Source organism: Panthera uncia, chromosome F2 (assembly GCF_023721935.1).
Source record: "Panthera uncia isolate 11264 chromosome F2, Puncia_PCG_1.0, whole genome shotgun sequence".
NCBI classification, from domain to species: Eukaryota; Metazoa; Chordata; class Mammalia; order Carnivora; family Felidae; genus Panthera; species Panthera uncia.
This window is the reverse complement of record NC_064812.1, coordinates 33249500-33271262: the sequence shown is the minus strand read 5'-3', so window position 1 is coordinate 33271262 and position 21763 is coordinate 33249500.

The window sequence follows — 21763 nt, the reverse complement described above, 5'->3', positions numbered from 1 at the left end:
GGCTCTTTGCATAATTTGGCTATTGTTGAAAGCACAGAGCAGGTATTTTCCATATATGGCTCATTTATGTTTCACAATTCTGTGAGGTAGGTATTATTATTTCCATTTTATGGGTCAGAAAACTCACCCTCAGAGACCCTGACTTTAGCTGGCTGAGGGTAGGGCCTCAGCACTGGCTTGTTTAAACCTCCCAGGTGATTTTAATGGACAGCCAAGACTGAGAACCATGATTCCAGAAGGTTTACAGATTGAAGGTCTTTCAACTCAGGTATTCAACTGTGCGATTTCGCTAACAGAAGGAGCCTACATGAAAAATGTGTCTGATTCAACATTTCCCAAAGTGTGTTCCTCGGACCACACCAGTCTCTCAGTTGTTCCATAAAAAGAGTTACATGAGTTAGTAAATCCATACCATCTGCCTTCTAACTTTGAAGACTCGTAAAGGATGTTGGCACAACTCAAACACTTGAGAAACCCTATAATAAAGAAGTCTCTTTAAACCTCATTTCACTCAGAATGTCCCCCAAATTATTAAACCTTGGAATAACTTGCAATATCTACAAGAAACATGTAGGACCAGTTCTGCAGCCCCCGCGCAGGCAATTGCTGATGTAATCGGCATGACTTCCAACCAAAAAAGGATTTGAGAAGGTGAAGATGCATTTGCAGTTTTGATTTATTTAAATCAAATCATCCAATTATTTTGTACTTTGTTGTGTTTTCTAAATAAACAAATGTATATATTAACAAATGGATACAATATGTGAATTTCTGTATTCATTTTATATTTATTCCTCCTACGGAGAAATCCGTTCCATATTAACAGAGGCAAAGAATGAACTGCCAGATTTTTAGAAGGAATCGGATGCTTTTGTGCTTCTAAATTCTGTTAATTAACTAACTTACTTATTCTACCTAAGAGCAGCACCACCAACTAGAACAAACATTCAAACAGCCCACATGGAAGGTGCTGATGATACCCAAACAGTTCACCTTGGTCCCTGCCTTTGAGATGCCTTCAATCTAGTCAGGAAGACGGACAGATCTTAGACAATAAATAACAATACGCACTAGGCTTAGGAAGTGCCAAAGGCACAGGGCAGGTGGGTACCTTTAGGGTGCCATGGCCAAGTTCTCTGCCCTGGCCTGTTATGAACGCTTGGTTTACCAAGATTACTAAATCGGTCCTAATTTCCTTGAAACCAAAATTACCTTCCTGAAGTCAGCATAATCCCTGTTGTTTCCAATGCACTGTGATTTTGAACAGTGCACAAGCCTGGAGAGTGGCCCTGCTGTCTTTATCTGTTAGGTGTTTGCCCTTATTCTGAAATGCCTGTCCCTATTGGAAGGACAGACTGGCAAGGAGGTGCTGTCACAAAATGCAATTTGATTCTGAAAACAAGATTTAGACTTGCTCATTAGGGCCAGCCTAACTGGGATATAAAATGCTTATTTAATTACAGCCTATCCACTTTAGATTTCAATGAACGGTTAGTTAAATTTCTTGAGGCATCTATTGTGAAATGTGCCCTGTTAATCTCATGCAGGTGGAAAGATACTGCCCAAAGTAATTGAATAGCCCTTCCATTTTCGCCTCTAATTGTAATGGCTTATAGAAGATATTGCATCACGGTCAAAGTCAGTATTTCTCATCTCGCGAATCCCAGCATGATGCCATATTTTGTTAAGGTCTTTCAAGTGTCATTCTGATGTCCTCATTGGTTTCGCATTTGTTGTTGGTTGTGTCTCTCTGAGATACACTAATTCTAAACACCTTTGCGGTAATAGATCTTGTTTATTGTTCTACTTGGCAGGTTAAACATTATCTTTTGATTCAATGTCTGCTGCTTTCTTAGGACCTAAGATCAATCCTAATTATAACATGGGACATATTGAAGTCTTTGCACATCATATATTTTTGTCTTAATTCACTTAAGAGAAAGAAATAAACCTATCTCATTCTATGAAAGTGAGAACTAGCTTCCTCACACAAAGTCATTCATAGCGAAAAGACCATTGAGGTCAATTATTTTAGTTAATTTATGCAATGAAAGAGAGAGGAACCAGTTAAAAATATGAATGTGAAGGGCGCCTGGGTGGCTCAGTCGGTTAAACCTCCGACTTCGGCTCAGGTCATGATCTCACAGTTCCTGAGTTCGAGCCCCGCGTAAGGCTCTGTGCTGACAGCTCAGAGCCTGGAGCCTGCTTCACATTCTGTGTCTCCCTCTCTCTCTGCCCCTTCCCTGCTCATGCTGTGTCTCTCTCTGTCTCAAAAATAAACATTAAAAAAAAAATTTAGAAAAAAAAAATGAATGTGAACTGAATGTGGCCATACATATATACACATATATTTAAAAGCCTGTTTTATTAGGCTAACATAATCCTCAAACAGCAGGGAGGAAAAGTTTAAATTAATGGATGGCTGAGACCAACAAACTTTCGGGGTTCTAAATCTATTTTTGTTTTAATCCCTAATGGTTTCAGTGACATTCTTAAAAGCAGGAAAGGAAAGAAAGATGAAAAACAGGGTACAGGGGATATGAGGCTTTTCTCATCTAGGTTCTGGCTGTCTATGCACCTCACTTTTACAATCAGAAAGCAGAAGAAATCAGGGTTGGATTTGTCATTTGAGGAATTTTATGCAAATGCAAATGGAAAGCGAACAAGGCAATGACAGAAATAAAAGTGTAACCAGTCAGATAACTACAATGAAGGCAGAAAGTGCACTACTTTACTGGATACTGAGGAAATACTAGTGTGGTGTGTAAGGCGCCCCTGCCCCCAGCCTCATTCAGCAAAGATGCGGAACAATGTACCTACGACCCATAGCATGGGGCTCAGGAAGAGGATGGGCTTAGAAACACACAGGAGGAAAGGAAAGGACTCTAACAAAGATACAGACGTCCATCCAGTCATTACCCAGCGCAAAGGTTCCCAAAGCTGGCTGCTCATCAAAATTGCCTCCAGAGGTTACAAAAATAATAATAAAATTACAGATTTCCAAACCTAAACTCAGATACACTGACTGGAGATTTGGGGAGGGTCCTGGGAGTCTGTATTCTCAGGGATTTCATGGAATGGAGCAGATGATCAGGCAGATAGGGGTACCATTGTTCTAGAGAACTGTGGTGAGCTTTGGACAGGATGGAATGCTGAATGAATAAGAACACATCTATGTGGTATCGATGTCATCAGTTGTGTGACATGCACACAGAACTTCCGTTCTACCTGTTGCTGAAAGACCTATTAATCCATCAAGATTTTTTACAAAAAGCATAACACAAAAACAAACAACAACAAAGGGGTTTCAACCAGGCTTGATACACAACAGGGATCGGCAGACATCTTTTGTGAAGGGACTGTGTTTCAATAAAACTTTATTTGCAAAACCAAGCAACAAGCTGGATTTGCCTGCCTAATAATACAGGAAGACTTTTTAGAAATGCATGAGTCGATGCAGGACGTGATGCAATGGGGACTCCAAGTCAAAAAAACAAATGGGTTCAAAATCCCTCTTACCACCAAGTAGCTAGATGACTTTGCAAAATTCACTTCACCTTTCTGAGCTGAATTTTGTCATCTATAAAGATGAATGAGCTGGGCTACAGAATCTCTGAGGAAGCTGCCCTCCCTTGGTCTCTGATTCTTTGCGATACCGCAGTCTCCTGGAGAGAATCACCAATATGCTGTCACCAAAATTCCAGCATTTGTTTCTTCGTTCACGGTTGATCAGTGAATCATAAAGAACAACAGAAGCTCTCAGGTCATAAGTATGATTTATCTGATGAAAAAAGGGAAAAGATAGCATTTGGTCAAAATAAACATTATTTTCTCCAGACACAAAGAAGCAACCAGAACAGTTATTAAAATTTAAATGTCATATGCAAGTTCATACGGTTTAAAGTCAGACTCCCCTGTTAGTGGCTGAAGATCTGAAAATTGAAAGCCCTGCTTTGTCAAAGCAGGCAGTGCTCACTCTAACTGTGGTATATTAATTAGGGAGTGAGAGAAATCATCGATCAAAATTGTTTTTCCAAAAGGAAACCATTGTGGAGGTATGTTTGTACTAAATAAAGGCATTATGTTTTGCAAGTGGAAATGCTAATGCAGACAAGAAAATAAATAAGACATCATTTTAAAACAAGAGGCAGAGAAAAAGAGTGTTGAATTAGAAATCAGTCCTGATTTCTAATTCTGTCTCTGCTACTACCTAGCTCAGCCAGGCCACTTCCCTCTCTTGGCACTATTCAGTCCTTCATAGACAACATCATAATAGCCCTTAGTAGGGCTCATTATTGAGCCTTTAATAGGTACCAGATACCGTTTTGGGTGTGTTAGAAGAAGCTAAAGCACAGAGAGGCTAAGTAAGTGGCTCTGGAAGCAGTATTTCAACCTAGTTGCTCTCTACAGTGCTGCCTCCCAAAGCATGGCTTTCATGCGTCCCTTCCCAGCTCAGAGACGCGGATCCACACTTCCTGTGAGTTCACACTCCCCCCACCAGGCATTCAAGCTCCTTCTCCTCTGATCCCGACATGTTTCCCCACTGTATTCCTTGTTCCGCCTCTGCCCAACACCTTCTTTATTAAAAAGCTCTCCCTGCCTGGCCCCGGGAAAGTGTCACCTGATTCCCCTGCAGAGCTGTGCTCTCCAGGATCTTCTCTCCCCACTCCCTGCCCTGCTTTCTCCTGCCTTTGAAGCCCTACCTGAGCCCTGCCTCTGAGGGAGGGAGCACAGTCAGAAGAGCATGGGTGGGGGTCACGTGAATGGGCCCATGTCCCAGCTCTGTCACAAACTCTGTACGGGAACTGGGAAATGTCATTTAAACTCTCTTGGCCTCAAGTTCTTGATAAATTGAGTGCTGGACTCCATGTGAACATTTCAAACTTGTGAACTATTGTTCTTTGAAATGGTAGATCCCTTCCCCTAGTTCACTCCTTAGATCACCGATTCCCAGGCCAGTACACCAGGATGCCTTGCTTGAAGGAGAGGCGGGTGACCTGAAGCCACTGTCACTCCTCTTGCCCGCCTTGGCAGTCTCTGAGGCACCTGAGGGATCTGCAGAAGAGAGCAGGAAGACACCAGTGTGGCTTTAGTCATTCATGCACAACCTCTACACTTTTGTGGCATATTGGTGGAGGTTATACTCTATCATTTACTTAAATGTTCTTTAAATCAATTCAGCATTTTTACTTAAACAAGTTCATTCTGAAAAGAAGCTTTATAAGCACCATTGCAAGTGGAAAACAGTATTATCTTCCAAAGTATAAAGTACCATATGCATACACACACCATATACATTATTTGTTATATACACAGATTATATACATATACATTATACACAGAGTATATACATTTCATATATACATATACGAACTATACATACTACTACATATAGAAACATACATATATATATAAGCTATCTCTATATATAGTTTATATATATATAAACTATACATACTACACATACGCACACACACACACACACACACACACACACACAGAAAACAAAGCAATAGTATTACTGCATTACTCTAGCAAGGTATTTGCCTTGCAAAGCCAGCAGCCTACTTACTCTGTGTGTTAAATGGCTTGTAGACCCCATGCGAGGGGTCATGCTAGGGACTAGGGTATTTATACACCAACTCCTACCAGTTGCCAGTTGGGGCTGCTGCTGCTTTTGGGTGGTTTTCATTCCTTGGCACGCTGGCTTTCCTCGGTTATGAAAAAAGCCCCCGGGCAAAGGGCACAGAGGGGCACAGAGATTGGCAGCCGGCGGTCAGTTGGAGAGCACTGAAGCAGGAGGGGGGGTGGTGGTTGGAGCAGGGACTTCACAGCATCTGCAACAGCTCCGTCTCAGTAAAAAGCCCTGCCATTGTCACCATGTGGTTCTTGCTTATAAAGCATTGAGAACCCTTTACTCTCATTCCTGAGTCCTTTTCTCCAATAAAAGACGTATTCCTGGCACAGGGATATTTATACAACTAGAAAATACTTTTGCTGAAAAATCGGCATAATTCTCCATGTTACCTACTGAAAAAGAGTTGTCGCTATGGAGTACAAAACTGTCGCGGGATCACTAATTCAGCTTGAATTAAATGAATAGTTTCCTCTGAATGTCTGCATCATTCAACCATGAAATCCTAGACAACTTCCAGAAAGTGGTGGCCCAGAACACCCTGATCTCACTCAGAATACTATTTATAAGAATGCCCTGTGTGCAGTAGTCTTTACAGACTTTTTTCCCCTTCTCAAATGTTCTTTCGCCTATGTAGATGGCATTTATGCAATTCAGAGAAAGGCACCGCAACAGGATTAGTCAGCAACGAGCCCTCTGACGCAGCTTCTGTGATCTAGTTAAAAATAGGAAAGAGGATGTTTTGCATAAGTCATCACCATTGTGCAGGATCAGAGAATTGCCCACTTTTTTTTGGTTTCCACATCCTGTTACTTTATCCAAAAATAGATGAAAAGTCCGTCCCGTCCCCTGGATTTCTGGACGAGACCTTTGCTTCTGTGACCTAGGCTCCCTGGGCCTTCTTGTCTTCAGGTTCCTTCCCTTCACCCTCTACCATTTCCAATTCTGCCTCTCAGCCGCAGGCTCAGGACCCCTGCTTTTCTTCCCCTCTCCCAGGGGTTGTGAACTCCAGGGCCCAGCGGGGCCAGGTGGGGGATATCAGCTGTGAAGCCCGCCAGGTGGGCAGGTACACCAGCCTGTGGCCCATCTGACACGAAGGAGCTCTTCCTTAGTTTCTCACAGACCAACTGACTTTTCCCGGAGCAGCCAGCAACCTAGAGTGCCATGGGAACTCACCTGACCCTTAGGTGTTAGAAACACATTTAAATACTAATTTTAAAAACTAGAATAAAGGTCAAAGCATGAGTTTGTGGTTTGTCATCTCTGTTCCATATATTCTCCTTTGTGGGTTGCCAGCTAGAAAGTGGGGTTCTCCAAAATCTACATCCATAGGTCTTTCTCCAGTTCTTGGTCTCTAATTTGGATTACGAGAGGGGCCTTGGATTCTGATTTTGGCTCCACCCCTTTGCTAGCCGTGGAACTCTGGTTGACCGCTTCATCTCTCTGGGCCCCAAGTGGCCTCGTCTGTAGGATGTGGCACTTGGAGCCAATGATTATGAGCCTGTGAGTCTGACAGACCCTCCTCTTCACCTCCTCTTTCTTGCTTTTCTTGATCTTGAATTCCCTACCACACTCAGTGACCCAAAAGTTTTTCAGATTTCCTCAGCCTAGGAGTCAGCCTTGTTTGTAACTCTGCTTCTGTGCAACGTCCGACCAAGTCTACTGCTGCCACATCCCTTAAATTTCCCTTCTGACCAGTGCTGACTGCTCCTATCATTTCCCTACCAAACCAGTGGATTTGGAGCCATCCCTGCTTGAGCTTCTCCATCACCCCCAGCTCTAGAACTCTTTCTCCAAAGACAAAAAATAAAAAAATAAGTTTAAAAGCATTTTGTTCAGCAATTTTCCCTGGAGTAACATTTGATGGCCATTTATAACCTGCATTACTTATCACATCCAACCTCCAAGTTGCTTTGCCGCCCTCGCAGGCTAATGAATCCACTCAAGCAGCCACATTTAATTCATTAGCTGGGCACCAGAGGAGGGTCCGGCAGGCTGTGGTGCGGTCAGGGGTGGTTCACAAGTAGCCTCTCTTTGGGATATCACGCAGTCACACTCTAGGAAGAGCTGTAAATATTTAGGTAGTATCTCAAATCTAAGTGTCTAATGCATTATGGGTAATAATGTTACCAATGTCAGGGGAGAAAGAAATCGCTGCATTTTTTTCCCCTTATGTCCAAAAGTACAGAAAGTATTCTCTTCCAAGAACCAAACGGGCAAATTCCCATCTATCCTTGGGGGAAGCTGAACATTGGAGGCAAAACGATGACAACATTTGAGAGTCAAACCTCTCACCTCTTTCTAGTTTTCTGGTTGGTGAATGTATTGTTTGCTAGGGCTGCTATAACAAATTATCACAAACTGAGTGCCTTAAAACAACAGAAATGTACACTCTCGCAGCTAGAAGCTGAATAAAGAAAGTCTCTACAGAAGAATCCTTCCTTGTCTCTTCTACCTTCTGGGTGGTTGCTGGCAATCTTCTGCATTCCTTGGCTTACGGTAGCTTAACTCCACTTTCTCTTCTGTCTTCCCACTGACAGGTTTCTTTCCTATTCTCACTTATTATAGGAACAGCCGTCATTGGGCTAGCGCCCACCATAATCCACTATGATCTCGTTTTCATTTGATGATACCTTCAGAGACTCAATTCCAAATAAGGTCACGTTCAGGGTGTCGGGGATTAAGGACTGAAACGTATTTTTGAAGGGGACACGGATCAACCCAGTACGACAAAGACTTTCACTTTCCCTATAAGAATTACACCACGCACAGTATACAGAACCACCTCTTTAGACAATGTTTTTTTTCTAAATTGGTCATAGCACAACTGCACGGTTAGGATGAACTTTGCATATCCGCTGGTGCACTTTAGCTCTAAATGCAGGCATGGAAAGAGCAGGGGCAATCAAAACTGGATTTTCAATGCACAGAGGCAAGCTGTTCTAAGGAACTTGGGTTTATACCCTAGCCACAATGAATGTTCTGCTGTGTAGAGTCCCACTGAGCTTTGGGGAAAGGATCCGGGTGGAAGATCTTGGCAATGCACTGAGCTGAGCCATGAGAGACCTGGTAAGTGGGAGATACCGAATGTGGGAGTCAATATGGTGCTTCATGGGAAGGTGAGGAAGAGTGGTGACGGGCCCCAACTGAGAAATGGGACTAGCTGTTGGACCAAGGACAAGCCTACCCTCACTGGCTGCAAGTGGTGATTGCATGGCAGAAATTCTGCCAGCGGATGTGAAAATCCATGTCAAAAAGAAAGGTAGAACTTGAACTGGCAGTAGCGGGCACCACCTCGGTGTTTCTTGAGTCTTACAAGTTTACAGCTGAGAAAAAAGCTACGGGCAAGCCACACTCTGTGAGTAGAGCAAGATGGATTCTAATAATGGGTCAGATAGAGCCTTCTTCATTAAAGTGATGAAAACCATGTCAGGAGCCTTAAAAACAGAAATGGATGGGTCTAATAAAAATGACACGGTAACATAAAATTAAATGCGCACTGTGACTCTTGTTCCTCTATTTTCTTGAGTTAGTGTTCATATTCGTCGGTACTGAGGGCGAGACTGCTGGCAATTATAATCATGACAACGACCAGCAGGGGGCAGAGTCCCCAGATGTAGGTGAAAACGTGAGAGCCAGACATTATGTTGGGAGCCACATGCTTCTCCCGGAGACTCTTTCCAGGGCTGGCATACACTATGTGCGGAGGAAACAGTTTTGAAAAGAGTCAGTGAAAATGGCTGACAAGGAAACTTAATTTTTTGGCACAGAAGTTGTGGAGAAATTTTATATTTCTAGTTGGAAAAAAAAAAGTCATACCATAATGTGTTTAAGTGCATTTTTTAAGTTAATTCTGAGAAGACAATGTTCCCTTAATGAAAGACATTCTGTATCAGGACAGGATGTAAACACGGCTGGGAACTGAATAAGGTACAGCAAAGGCTAGTAACTAGAGAGGGGTTGGGTATAGCTTAATGAAGAAGCACGTTGCCATGGAAACAAGCCACTAAGTGGACCGCAGCCATCTTGAATGCAGACACCCTATAAAGAGAAAGGAAGGAGACTGGAGACGTGCCAGATGGCCAAGAGTTCTCAGGAGGGACACTGAGGGTAGTCCTGGCATTAGCTATATGGCACTAGAAAAGAGCCTAAGGCAGTCAAAAGCCACCAAAAGAGGGAATAAAAATTCCAAGCTCGTTGGGAATCTTGAATTTGGCCTTATTCATTTGCTGTTCATCTATCTGTCGGTTCATTCCAACGAACACTGGCTGAGTGCCTTCCATAGGCCAGGCACTGTACTAGGTAGCGAGGCTACAGAGAGGAATGAGATATGTCCCACCTCTCAAGGATCCTGCTATCCCAACCTGCTGTCTGGAGGAGCAAGACCTAAACACAGTCCTCCTTTCTCTCTCCCAGGCATCAAGCCTCCCGGAGCCCTGCAGCTCTGGTTCTGTTCCAGGGTGACTGCCAGGTCTCCTTCCTGCCAAGTGGCATCCTTGCCACCTTGCCTAGGATTCCAGCTCCTTCAGAACTGGTTTTCTTGGCCTCCGACCACAGCCGTCAGCTGCCTCTGCCCAGACATCGGTTGCTCATTCTGACCTCCTCCCACCACCTCTTGCTGGGCTTTCTCAGAACCTGCCTGGAGCGTCCAACTCATTTCACTTCCTGGACCACCCAGCCCCGCGTGTCTTCTCCACAGGTCCTCGGGCACAGTCATCACCTCGGCAAGGCACACCTATTCCTGTCTCTGGCTTTTGCATGTGACCTTCAACATGGATGGTACAGTGACTCACGAAATCATAAGCTCACAGCATAAGCGGTTTCCTCAACCGCTTTCCCCTGCATGTCAGGGAACAAATCCTCCAGCCTCCTCCAGTAGCACCCAGCAACACCTCTTCCTCCTCTGGTGCCACTGCCAGACTTCCTGTTCAGTGTCTCCACCATCCGCTCAAAAGTGCCCTTCCGTGCCTGCTGTGATCTCACCGATCTATTTGTAAATCCCCGCGGCCTTTATAATCTCTCTCTCAGTCTGAATCATTTTTAACCACAAACCGACCTTCCAGAGTGTGTTTTTGAGCGTGACACTGATATCACAATCCTATTGTACTCATGACATGCATGAAGTTTCACTGTTCACAAACTTCACTTGGCGCAGTTCTTCTGGCAACGCAGTAACGTAAGCAGGGCAGGTGTTATCATGTCCATTTCACGGATCCAGAAATTGAGGGTCAGAGAAGTGCTGCAGCTTTCCCCAGGCCACACACTGAAAGCTCTGAGCCCTGGGCCCTGAGTCTTCGTCCACACCATGGCTCACTGTGATTCTCAGGGTGCTTCCTTGTGTGAAGCCAGTGTCCTCCGAAGAATCTGAATAAACAGAAACAGCGACTTGTGCCTTCATTTTCCCCTTTCCCTTTAGATCCGGTGGCATAATTGTAGATCCTAAGATTTAGGAAGCTCCATTCTTCCTTTGTTGCCTACAAAGGGGGTGGGGGGTGGGGGGATAACCAAAGCAAACCCTACACAAGAAAACCCTTTTCTCAGGAACTCTAGAAATGGCAGCGCCGCGTGCAGAGTATCCGTGCACACTCCCGAGAAGCCTAGCGATTCTCAGACTCCTCTCCCTGTAACGTTTTTATCACAAGCTCCCCGAGGGCCGCGTCGACATCTTCCTAATGTGCTGTAAAGCTCTCTCCCTCCAGGCGGGCCTGTGCAGAGCCAGTAAATATTGATTGGGGAGGTGGGGGGGGGGGGGGGGGGGGGGCCGGGGGGGGGGAGGGGGGCAGCGTGTTCCTTTAGAAAGCAAGCCAGCCGTCTTGTTACTAGAATTCCCAGGGCAAGAGAATTATTTACAGCGAGCCTGGCCATACGGTGTAAAGCAACTCAGGGTATTGTAAACCACTTAAGAAAAGAAGGCAGAACCGGGCGGGGCGGGGCGCGGGGAGTAAATGAGTCCCGGGACGGCGGCCTGCGGCGAGGGGAGTCTAGAAAGCTCTGGCGCGGGAGGCAGAGGGCGGCGGACGAGCTCGGCTCGCCCCGCCCGCCAGCCGCGCTCCCCGCGCCGCACCCCGCCGCGCTTCCTCCCCCCTTCCCCCCCACCCCCCTCCCCACCACCCCGCGGTGGCTGCACCCACCTGGGCTGCGGCGGCGCCTCGCTCGGCGGGCCGTGCCGGGCGCCCCCGCGGGCCGTGTGGGAGGCGGCGCTGTCCCGCCCGGTTTCCTGCAGCCGCGTCCCGGCGGGCCCTGCATGACTCAGGGAGGTGGCGCTGCCGGGAGAATTTGCTACCGATCGCGCACTCCCCGCGGGCTGCTGTGTGTGCACCGTCTCAGCCGCACCTCCCCGCAGACTTGTGCAGGTGCTGCCGCCTCCATTACGTAGGAGGAAACTGAGGCTCAGACCCGGGAAGTTTCTTGTCAACGATCTTCCCGCCGGTGAACGCTGGTTGTCTGACTCCAAAAACCTGTGCCCTTCACCTACTCTAAAAACGCGCTTTTACCGGGCATCTGATGGGTTTCAAAGATTTCACATTTTATCTTGTGTGTGCCTCGCAACCAGCCTATGACATGGACTGGATGAATGTTCTCCGTTGAAATGGAGGTTCAGATAGGCCTCAAGCCGCTCAGCTGGAAAGGGACGGACGAGGGCGACCAGCACAGGCCCTTGGACACTGAGCCCAGGAGACTGTTCACAGTAAATCTAACTCTGTGGTCATGTCTCATGACCATGAGCCAAGTCACTGGGAGGTTCCATCTCACAGGGGTTCAGCCTGGGGAGTGGGTGGATTGTGGACCACTGGAGAGCCGATAAGCATAAAGCATGTGGGCCCAATGCCTGGCACAGACAGCTGATCCAGAAGTTGTCCTGGAATTAACAAATGAATTTATTGCCAGGATGCTTATTACAACTTTGCCCTAACCCAACTGTTAACATAACCAGCTCTGGTTTTAATAGTGTTTTCATAGTGACGGTTGCTGAGTCCTAATCTCTGGCCATTTCACAGTCTGTCACCTATCATCTGCAAGGATTTGGTTTCTTACCTCTGGGGAGACAGCTGAGGGTGTCGCAGCCGGGCTCCTTAAAGTAAGCCATTGTCATGAGGACACCTGCTGTTCCACCCCTCTCTCCATCTTGCCTCCTAACTTTCCAACCAGCAAAACTCCCAAATCCCTCACTTACATGAATCAGTGTATTTTGAAAACGGTCACATGTGCCTCCTTTTTTTTAGTGTTTTCTTGTGGTAAAATAATACAACATAAAATTGACTGTTGTAACCATTTAAAAGTGTACAATTTAGTGGCTTTTCGTACTCATAAAGCTGTGCAACCAACACAACTTTCTAATTTCAGAACATTTTTATCATCCCCCCCAAAGAGATCTCAGACCCACGAAGCAGTCGTCTGAAAGGGTGAGTTTGAGCAAACTGAGTCACCAGTTACACACTCCTGTTAGGCACGGGTAGGGGCGGCCACAGGAGTGTGTAACTGGTGACTTGGTTTGGTCAAACTCCAACCTTTTAGAGGCTCTCTCAAGACAAGGACTCTGCTGGGGATGGTGCTATGGGATATTAGAACTCCAAAGTCTTCCAGAATACTCATGGCTGGCAGTTGTCAGAATTGTATACTGTATGCCTTAGAAACTCAGAGAGCAGCCGGCGAAAGTCAAGAATTGCTTGGGGGCTTGGAATGCCATAGCAACAGGGGGCACTAACCATTGACTTATTGCCACCACTCCTCCCCGCACCACACATAACAAGACATAAAAGGACCCACAGTCCTAGAGAAGGAAGGGTTAATTCTATCCTCAAGAGGTCTCAAAATATTCAGTTAATTACACCGATTCTGTTTCATTATGATTCATTGCTAACATATGTGTATGCAACAAGCTTTTCCTGACTCCTACTATGTTCCAGGTGCTGTGTTAGACACTTGGGAACAGCGATGAATTTACCCATTGAGGTGCTGGTTGCTATGAGGGATAGAAGGGAAGCAAAAGATCTGGCTCTTGGTTCTTTCTGGGTGTGGGCTGAATAGAACGGCAGTGTGGCTCAAGGTTTGCAGCATCTGGAGGAGGCTTCAGGAGGGGGGGCCGAGGAAGAGAGGCTTGCACAGAAGATTGAGAAGATTGGGAAGGGCTTGCTGGAGCTACAGGGGGATCTTTGCCATCCTCCTGCCGCCACCACGGTCCTTCCCACACTGTACTGATGTCCTTGTCTGTCTAGGCTCAGGGGCTTCATTATATCCTGGCACGTAGTTCAGTGCCTGGCACATGTCACCAAAAAAACATTAAAGCTTTCTTCAACAAGAGGACTGAGTGCATTCTCTGCTATGTTACAGCTCAAGCTGCAGAGTAGGGCTTTGGACCACGTGCTCAGAGGCTGGTGTTCAACCTGTCCTTTCCGTCACTGCATGCGGCCTCGATGTCTTTTCCATTCTCGGTTCCTCATTTTCCCTACTTGAATAAAACCCTGCCTGAGCTCCTTCCTGGTGAGGTTTAACAAAAGGAAATGTAGCACGTACCTTAAGGCTCTTTGTTAAATTAATTGGGGAATTAATCAGTACAATGTCATTGAAGACAATAGAAATGTGAGTTTCAACAAGAGAATGTTTGTGTCGCCTAATAGGGTGAGTGGGCTGTCTTGGGATGCGGTGACTGGCGAACACTGGGGACAAGGCTTGGTCCAGCTGTTGTGGGTGGATCCAAGAATGCAAGGTTTTGAGGAGTGGATTTAAAGTGAGAATGTAAATACGGGTTCCTCTTCCAAACTGGGCTGGGAAGAAAAGACCACTAGAATCAAAATAGCTTGAGTCAAAAATAAATCGGTCAAGAAATTTCTGTAAGATAGGAGGAACTTGGGATGCCTGGGTGGCTCAGTCGGTTGAGCGTCCAACTTTGGCTCAGGTCACGTTCTCATGGTGTGTGAGTTCGAGCCCCGCGTCAGGCTCTGTGCTGACAGCTCAGGGCCTGGAGCCTGCTTCAGATTCTGTGTCTCTGTCTCTTTCTGCCCCTGCCCGCTCACGCTCTGTCTCTCTCTCTCTCTCAAAAATAAATAACAATTAAACAAACAAAAAAATGAAGGAGAAACTTAAGCATACTTGTAGGCAAAAGGGAAGGCACAATAATAGTAATTGCTGACATTTACTGAAGGTTTATCATATGTTAGACGTCGATTGAAATATTTTCATTTAAGCCTCCCGACAATCCAATGAGGGAGACAAAATACTTTCAGCATTTGAGAGTTGATGACACTGTGGCACAGCGATTCAGTGATTTGCCCAAAGCCACACAGGTGGGGCTGCGTGGACGACAGGAGGCAGGATGGTCAGAAACTGCACCAGGTAAGGGGGAGAAGGTGGGTGCAGACGAGAGAAGACAATGGACGTGGTTGCTGAGAAGGCTCAACTGATTAACCGGCTCCCGAGGTTCCATTATTACCCTAGACTGGACTGCAGTTTGGGGATCATTAGACTGGAATTGATTTTCTAACGCCGAAACAAGACTCCTATTGTCCTGTGATCTGAGCTGGGTCATCAGAGCTACGGCAACTGCCCAATATTTAACCGGAGAGAGAGGGGAGAAGGATTCAGACCCTAGGAGGAGACAGTTGCTTTGTGACTGCACTCTACCAAGCCCAGCTCATTCATAAAGGGGTGATTTCATATTCCTGGAGCCTAGCACGTTACCGGCACCAAGTAAAAGCCAGCGAACTTGTGCTGCGGAGACAAATGAGTGAAGTGCTCAGTACAGTACCGTGTGGTTACGTCACAGAGAAGAGCCCAGAGCCTTCTGCACGTCAGACGCGACACCGGGCCTTCACACCCACCGTGTCACGTATAAAAATGTATTTAGTTATTTATACCCACCTCGTTTCAGAAGAGGCTTGAAGAAATACCGTCTCACTTCATCCTCTCACCGTTGCTCAGGTGCTGGTGTTACTATTATTTGTATTTCCAGATCACAAAACGGAGGCAGAATCAGTGGCCCAGTACTTTGGGTTATCTTGAGGCACTGGTGATTTGAGATCTTTTACGTGGGTCATGTCTGTAGAGTCAGATGGTACTGCCCAGAAGCTAGAGTTTCTAGGCCAGAGAATTCACCTTTAGATTTTGTTCTTGTAGTAAGTTAAGAGTCTGCCACAGCTGGGGCGCCTGGGTGGCTCAGTCAGTTAAGCGTCCAATGTCAGCTCGGGTCGTGATCTCACGGTTCGTGAGTTCGAGCCCCGCGTCGGGCTCTGTGCTGACAGCTCATAGGTTCTGTGACTCCCTCTCTCTCTGCCCTCCCCCCCACTCTCTCTCTCTCTCTCTCTCTCTCTCGCTCTCTCAAAAATAAATAAACATTAAGAAGATTAAAAAAAAGAAAAAGAGTGCCACAGCAGAGCTTTTGAATCTCACCATTGACGATAGGGCCCCTATTCTCAGGTGATTGACTAGCTATAGACTTCAGGAAATAAGTTTCCTGATAATAATCACGGCCAGAGCTGACTTCTACTGAATACCTACTGGGTGTTGCCATTGTGCTAAGGGATTTCTTTACATGATCTCTTTTAAGCCTGAGGTAGACACCGTGACGACTCCAATTTAAAGGTAAGGAAACAAGCTATTCTGTTTGGAGGCGTCTGCAAATTGAAATCTCGGGCGCCGCTTTCTCCTCTAGTACGTGCAACCGTCTCTTTGATCTTTCCACTTGGATAGCTCACTAGCATCTCAGACATAACGTGGCCAAACCCCAGCCTCTGCTCTGTCTCTCAAATCTGGTGAGGTCGTGTTTTGGCTGAAGACCCTTCAGAGGCTTCTGGTTGCTTGTTCTGGCTCCTGCCTCCCTCTCGAGTGCTCTCTTTCTCTCTGTCTCTCTCTCCCTCTCCCACCAGATATCTCAGCCTTTGCTCCTTTATTCATACTTCCGGGTCCTTGCCCTCCCCAGCCCCAGCCACACACACTAGTCTCTGCAGACTCCTCCTGCCCTGTGTTGCCTGCTTATATTCTTACTTCTGGTCTCAGCTCATCAGTCACCTTCTCTGGGAAGCCCTCCCTGATCATTCTCCAAGTCATGAAATCTTTCCTCTCAGGTTCTTGTTTCACTGTATACCTCTTCTTTGTAGTGCTTGAACAGTTACAAATTTAGGATGGTTTGTGATTATTTGACCAATCTCTGTTTTTCTCAGGAGGACAGGGACTGTATCTGCTTTTACTCACAATTTTATCTTTGGTGCCAATATCTGGCGCATGAGGAATACTCAATAAATGTTAGTTGCCCAAGGGCATGAGCCAGGAGTGGGACCTAGGGCAATATAGCCTGGAGGGATTTATTTCCTCATCTTGCTTATGGGGGCGCTAAAAGGTCTTTCTGGCTTTAAGTCTCTATGATGCTTTCATTTCCTGTCTGAATGAAGTTTAAGTCTGATCTTGAATGTTATGAAGATTTCATCCAGCAAACAGCTCTCTCTCTCTCTCTCTCTCTCTCTCTCTCTTTCTATTCCAATACAAGTTTTGAGGCATAAACACCCAGAGTTTAAGTTTGGTTTTTGTGAAAATAAAATTTCAACACATTTATGACTTTGGAAGGACTAGTTGCAGAAATGTATTCATTTCATTTATTGGTGACATCTCATTCCCCAATAATTAACTCAAATAATATGTTCTATGAGACGGAAAGATGTATGTTTAGGCGGCTCATGGGAAAATTTGAAGGAAAAACAGCAAAGGCTTATTTCTCAAGTGGCTTCATAAATTACTGAAGCAAAAGCAACACTCACCTGCCCCTCAGCGGCTAACAACGTAGTCACTTTTTGGAGAGCCAATCGAAGTAAAGAGGAGGATGAGCAGTCCACCAATCACTACGGGACTGCCTTTGCACAAGCGTTTCTTTCATCTCTCAGTTTTAGTTGTGCGACTGTGCTATTGAGCAGCAATGGCCATGAACTGTGACCCGGAGGAGGCCAGAAGCTCCTACAATGGCATTAGATGGCTTCATTCTACCTTGATGTAGAACACTAAAGCAGTCGAGCGCAAAGAAATGACAGTAGCTAATGCTGACTGAGGATTTACAGCGTTAAGTGTTTATGCCTTAACCCATTTAATTCTCCCCCAAATCTTGCAGGTAAGCATTTATATTCCCCCCATTTTACAGATGGAACATATGAGGCCAGGAGAATTTAGGTAATTTGCCAGACTATACAGGTAGTGACGGAGGCAAGTTTTGAAACTCAGTCCATTTGATTCCGGAGCCCCCGTTCTTGAATGCTTCCGTACACAGCCAGTGTACCCACCTCCTCTGTGGGAAGATGAAGTCAAGGAGGCTTGGAGCCGAGTGTCATTTGCGGAAGCCACACAGGTAAAAGGGCAGAGCTGGTACTGACACCGGGTTTCTAATGTCAACCCCACGCTGCATCATGCAAGGTGTCCCATCAGGCAGAGGCACCGACAGATGTGAGCAATCCCAGGAGTGGTAGGGCCAGGTTAACACTGCTTCAGGTGTCTTTCCCCATGGCTGGAAGGGCCAGCCCAGGGGAGCTCCCACGGGTCCCTGGCACGGGGAGAGGCAGCCCACTCAGGACACCGGGAGGAGTGTCCATGAGTCACTCGCTGGCCTGTGCTTCCCACCTGTGCTCTTGACTTCAGGTTCAAGGAGGAAAGACAACAAATCAGGATTCAATTCTTTTCAACAAAATGAACAAAAGAAAGATAACCCAACCTTCTGGCTGCTCCAAGAGAAATGTCCTTATGTAGGATGCTAGAGTTCTTAGAAAGAATTGAATCTAATTCCATGAGAACAGCCATTGATTTCTGAAAATCCTGTCTTCTGCTCCTCCTGTGTTATGTATTATTAGTTAGGGAGAGTCTAGCACTATCTAGGGGTGAGGTGATGCACTTTCACCAGGACTGTCTTGGGCGGTTCAGAAACCGTTTACCGAGAAGACGTAACGCACATTGGGAACCCCCTCCCAGGTCATCCCCTGACGTCATCTAGGAACTGAGAAGTTATAATTAACGTACCTCGGTTTCACCACGTATAAAATGGAGGTAACCACAGTCCCCTCCTCAGAGTGATGTCGGAAGGATGGTGTGAACTAATACTCGTAAAGTATGTAGAGCCTTGGGGCACCCGGGTGGCTCAGTCAGTTATGTGTCCAACTTCAGGTCACGATCTTGTAGTTCGTGAGTTCCAGCCCTGCATCGGGCTCTCTGCTGTCAGCACAGAGCCCGCTCTGGATCCTTTCCCCCTCTCTCTGCCCCTGCCCAGCTCTCACTCTCTTTCAAAAATAAATGAACATTAAAAACAGATTATTAAAGTACATAAGGTCTTCATAGGTAGACTCTTAATGACTGATAGCTGCCTTGATTTTTTCTGAGCTTTAATGAGGTTCAGACAACTGTACATCATCCAGGGGTGGGTTCCTTTGAAAATCTTGACTAAGGAATACACTATCATGGTCAACTGGAGTCAAGTGGGCTGGGATTCACATCCTGGGTCACCCACTGACCAGCGAAGTGCCTTTGGGCAATTATTTAACTTCTCTGAGGCTTTGTTTTCTCATCTGTTCAGTCAGGGTGATAATAGCATCTATCTCATAGGGCTGCCGACAGAATGGAGTGACAGCATGTATACAGAGAGCTTAGCACTGGTCCAGACATCTAATAAGGGCCTGACAAATATTAAGAATCTACTGAGCACATTTATGGGTTTCATTATGGAAAAAGTCAAAGGTCCTGTATTCTTGTGGAGACTACATACTATTTTTAGGCAAAAAGCAGTCTTTAGAAAGCCTGTTGATGCTTCCCTACTCCAAGGGCTTGTTACGTAAAGCTGACTGCCCCCTGAGGAGCCTCGAGGACCAGTGCAAGGTGTACTTCCAAGGCTGACAGTTGAGCTCACCTGTGATTTTGTTGTTCTGTTCCCCTCTCTAAAACGTACTCCTTTCTCTCCTCTGGCAGACAGGAGTGTCTTCAAAAACGCAGGATTTGAAATCCTTTTTCTTCAGAAAGTCTTTCCCAATTCAGACAGTTTCCTCTAAATCCCCCCAGCTATGGTATGCTAATTTCAACTTACCAAGCCCATCATGAAGGCCCACCCTGTGGAAATCACTGTGCTGGTGCTGTCTGGGACCCAAGCTGTGAAGAACTTGTCCCTGTCCTCAAGGAACTGACAATTACCATGCGGCTGCAAATATTTTGCACAGTAAGTATAACATAATTATTTGGTCATATTAGATTATCGTGCAGGCTTCAATAAAACATGGGCACATATATTTCAAAACCGGCCATTTATATTTTTAGAAGCTCCCTCGACACATAGTGGATGCAGTCCTGACCTCTGAACACAACCAATAATTTGCTGTAGTGTGAATTTTCATTTGTGAGTTCTTTCTCTTGGCATCTTTTGTCTTTTATTCTCAAGATGAATTCACTGAGCCCCTCACTGTGCCACTCAGTGTGCATTTGAGGGACAATGGCAGCCTGAACTAAGGGATTTTGTTCAGTGTTCTATAAACAGTGGGTGTTTACTAAATGATAGATCCGTTCTTGTTGTCTTAAAAACCTGTCTACAGATATTATTCAAAAAGAAGGAAAAGGAGAGAGTGGGTTTGACAAAAAGAAATCTAAATTAATCGATTAGGGGCTTGAGGGGGTTCCGTAGCAGGTAGCTGGGAAAGAAGGTAAAGAGGAGAGTTAAAGTTGGTATGGAGGAGGGGCAAGGAGCAGCGGGCAAATCTGACCTTCCACTGGTGGAGAGCCAGAGGCTTTACACTTACCCTCTCAATTCATATTTTCAAAGAACCTCTGCAAAGGAGGTGTTTATTATTACTACCTTACCAAGAAAGAAACTGAGGCTCAGGAAGGTCAAGGGTCTCAATCAACTGGTACGAATTCAGCTTTTGTGACTTTAAGGACTGTGACATGCCCATGATCCTTCCCCTAGAGGATGCTGCCTCCCCTGTCCAGTGGGCAGGCAGAGGGGAGAGGAACGTTGGGAGAAGAGGGTACCAGCTGCAGCTGCAGAAGCGCACATCGGGACCTGTTGGACCTGCAGGGGGCGCTTGAGAGCCAGTCTCCACCCTTCCTCATTTTTCAGCTTGTGCCCCTTGTTCACGCGGTGCCTGCTGGGAGCTACCAAGCCCTTTGACCTCTGAGCTCTCTGCAGACCCCTGCTGTGCTCACCCCCCCCCCCCCCCCCCCGGCTGTGCCCTCTGTAACTGCCTCCTAGTCTAGGCTTCCACGCTCCTGAGGCTGCCAAAGCGGCCGGCTTCTTTCGAAGCCTGGTGAGCTTCCTTCCCGCAGAGACAGCAAGGTCAAGACTTAGACAATCTCTGGGTGTTAATTCGTCATATGGCACAGAAATCGTAGCAAGCTTGTGCAGACCCTACAGTACAGGCTTCCTGATCCTTGCAGCAGCCTCAGGTGTTAGGCTGATACTATCTTATCTTATACATGAAGATACTGAGGCTCAGTTAGACCGATGAAACTGCACAGTGAAAAGGAGCTCAGCCTCATTAGCACAACTTTTCACTTAGAGAACAATTTGCCAGTATTGAAGTAAGGGGAGGATGTGCACACTGTAAGACCCACCAGCCCCACTCTTCTGCACCACAGGCATGTCCCCTGGAGGAGCTCGAATTGCGTCCCAGGAAACCTGCACAGAAATGCGTGTAGCAGCATCGTTTGTGATAGCAAAACAATGGCAACAGCGTAAATGCCTGTCAAGGGGACAATGGGTCAATAGACTGTGGTGTGGTTACATGATGGAAATTATGTTGCTAAAATGGATCATGAGAGCTAGACCAATCAAAACAAATAACTCCCAAACACCTTGGCTGTAAAAGAAAAAAAAAAAAAAAAAGCAGGAATCAATACCATAGGCACTAGAAAACAAACAAAAAACCCCCAATACATACTATATAATGTTTCTATAAGATTTAACCCCATACAGCACAATGCTTAGAGATATGGGCAGGTATCGCAAAGGTATGGAAGATGTGCGTGGGAATAAAACTCCAGATTCAGAGCTCTGGTTACCTTGGGGCAGGTAGGAGACGTGGAAATGGCACTTGCACTGTATCGGTAAAGTTTTATTTCTTAAATGGGATGGTAGGTACATAGGTGTGGTTATGTTAATTGTTTTGCTTTTTGTATGTTTTA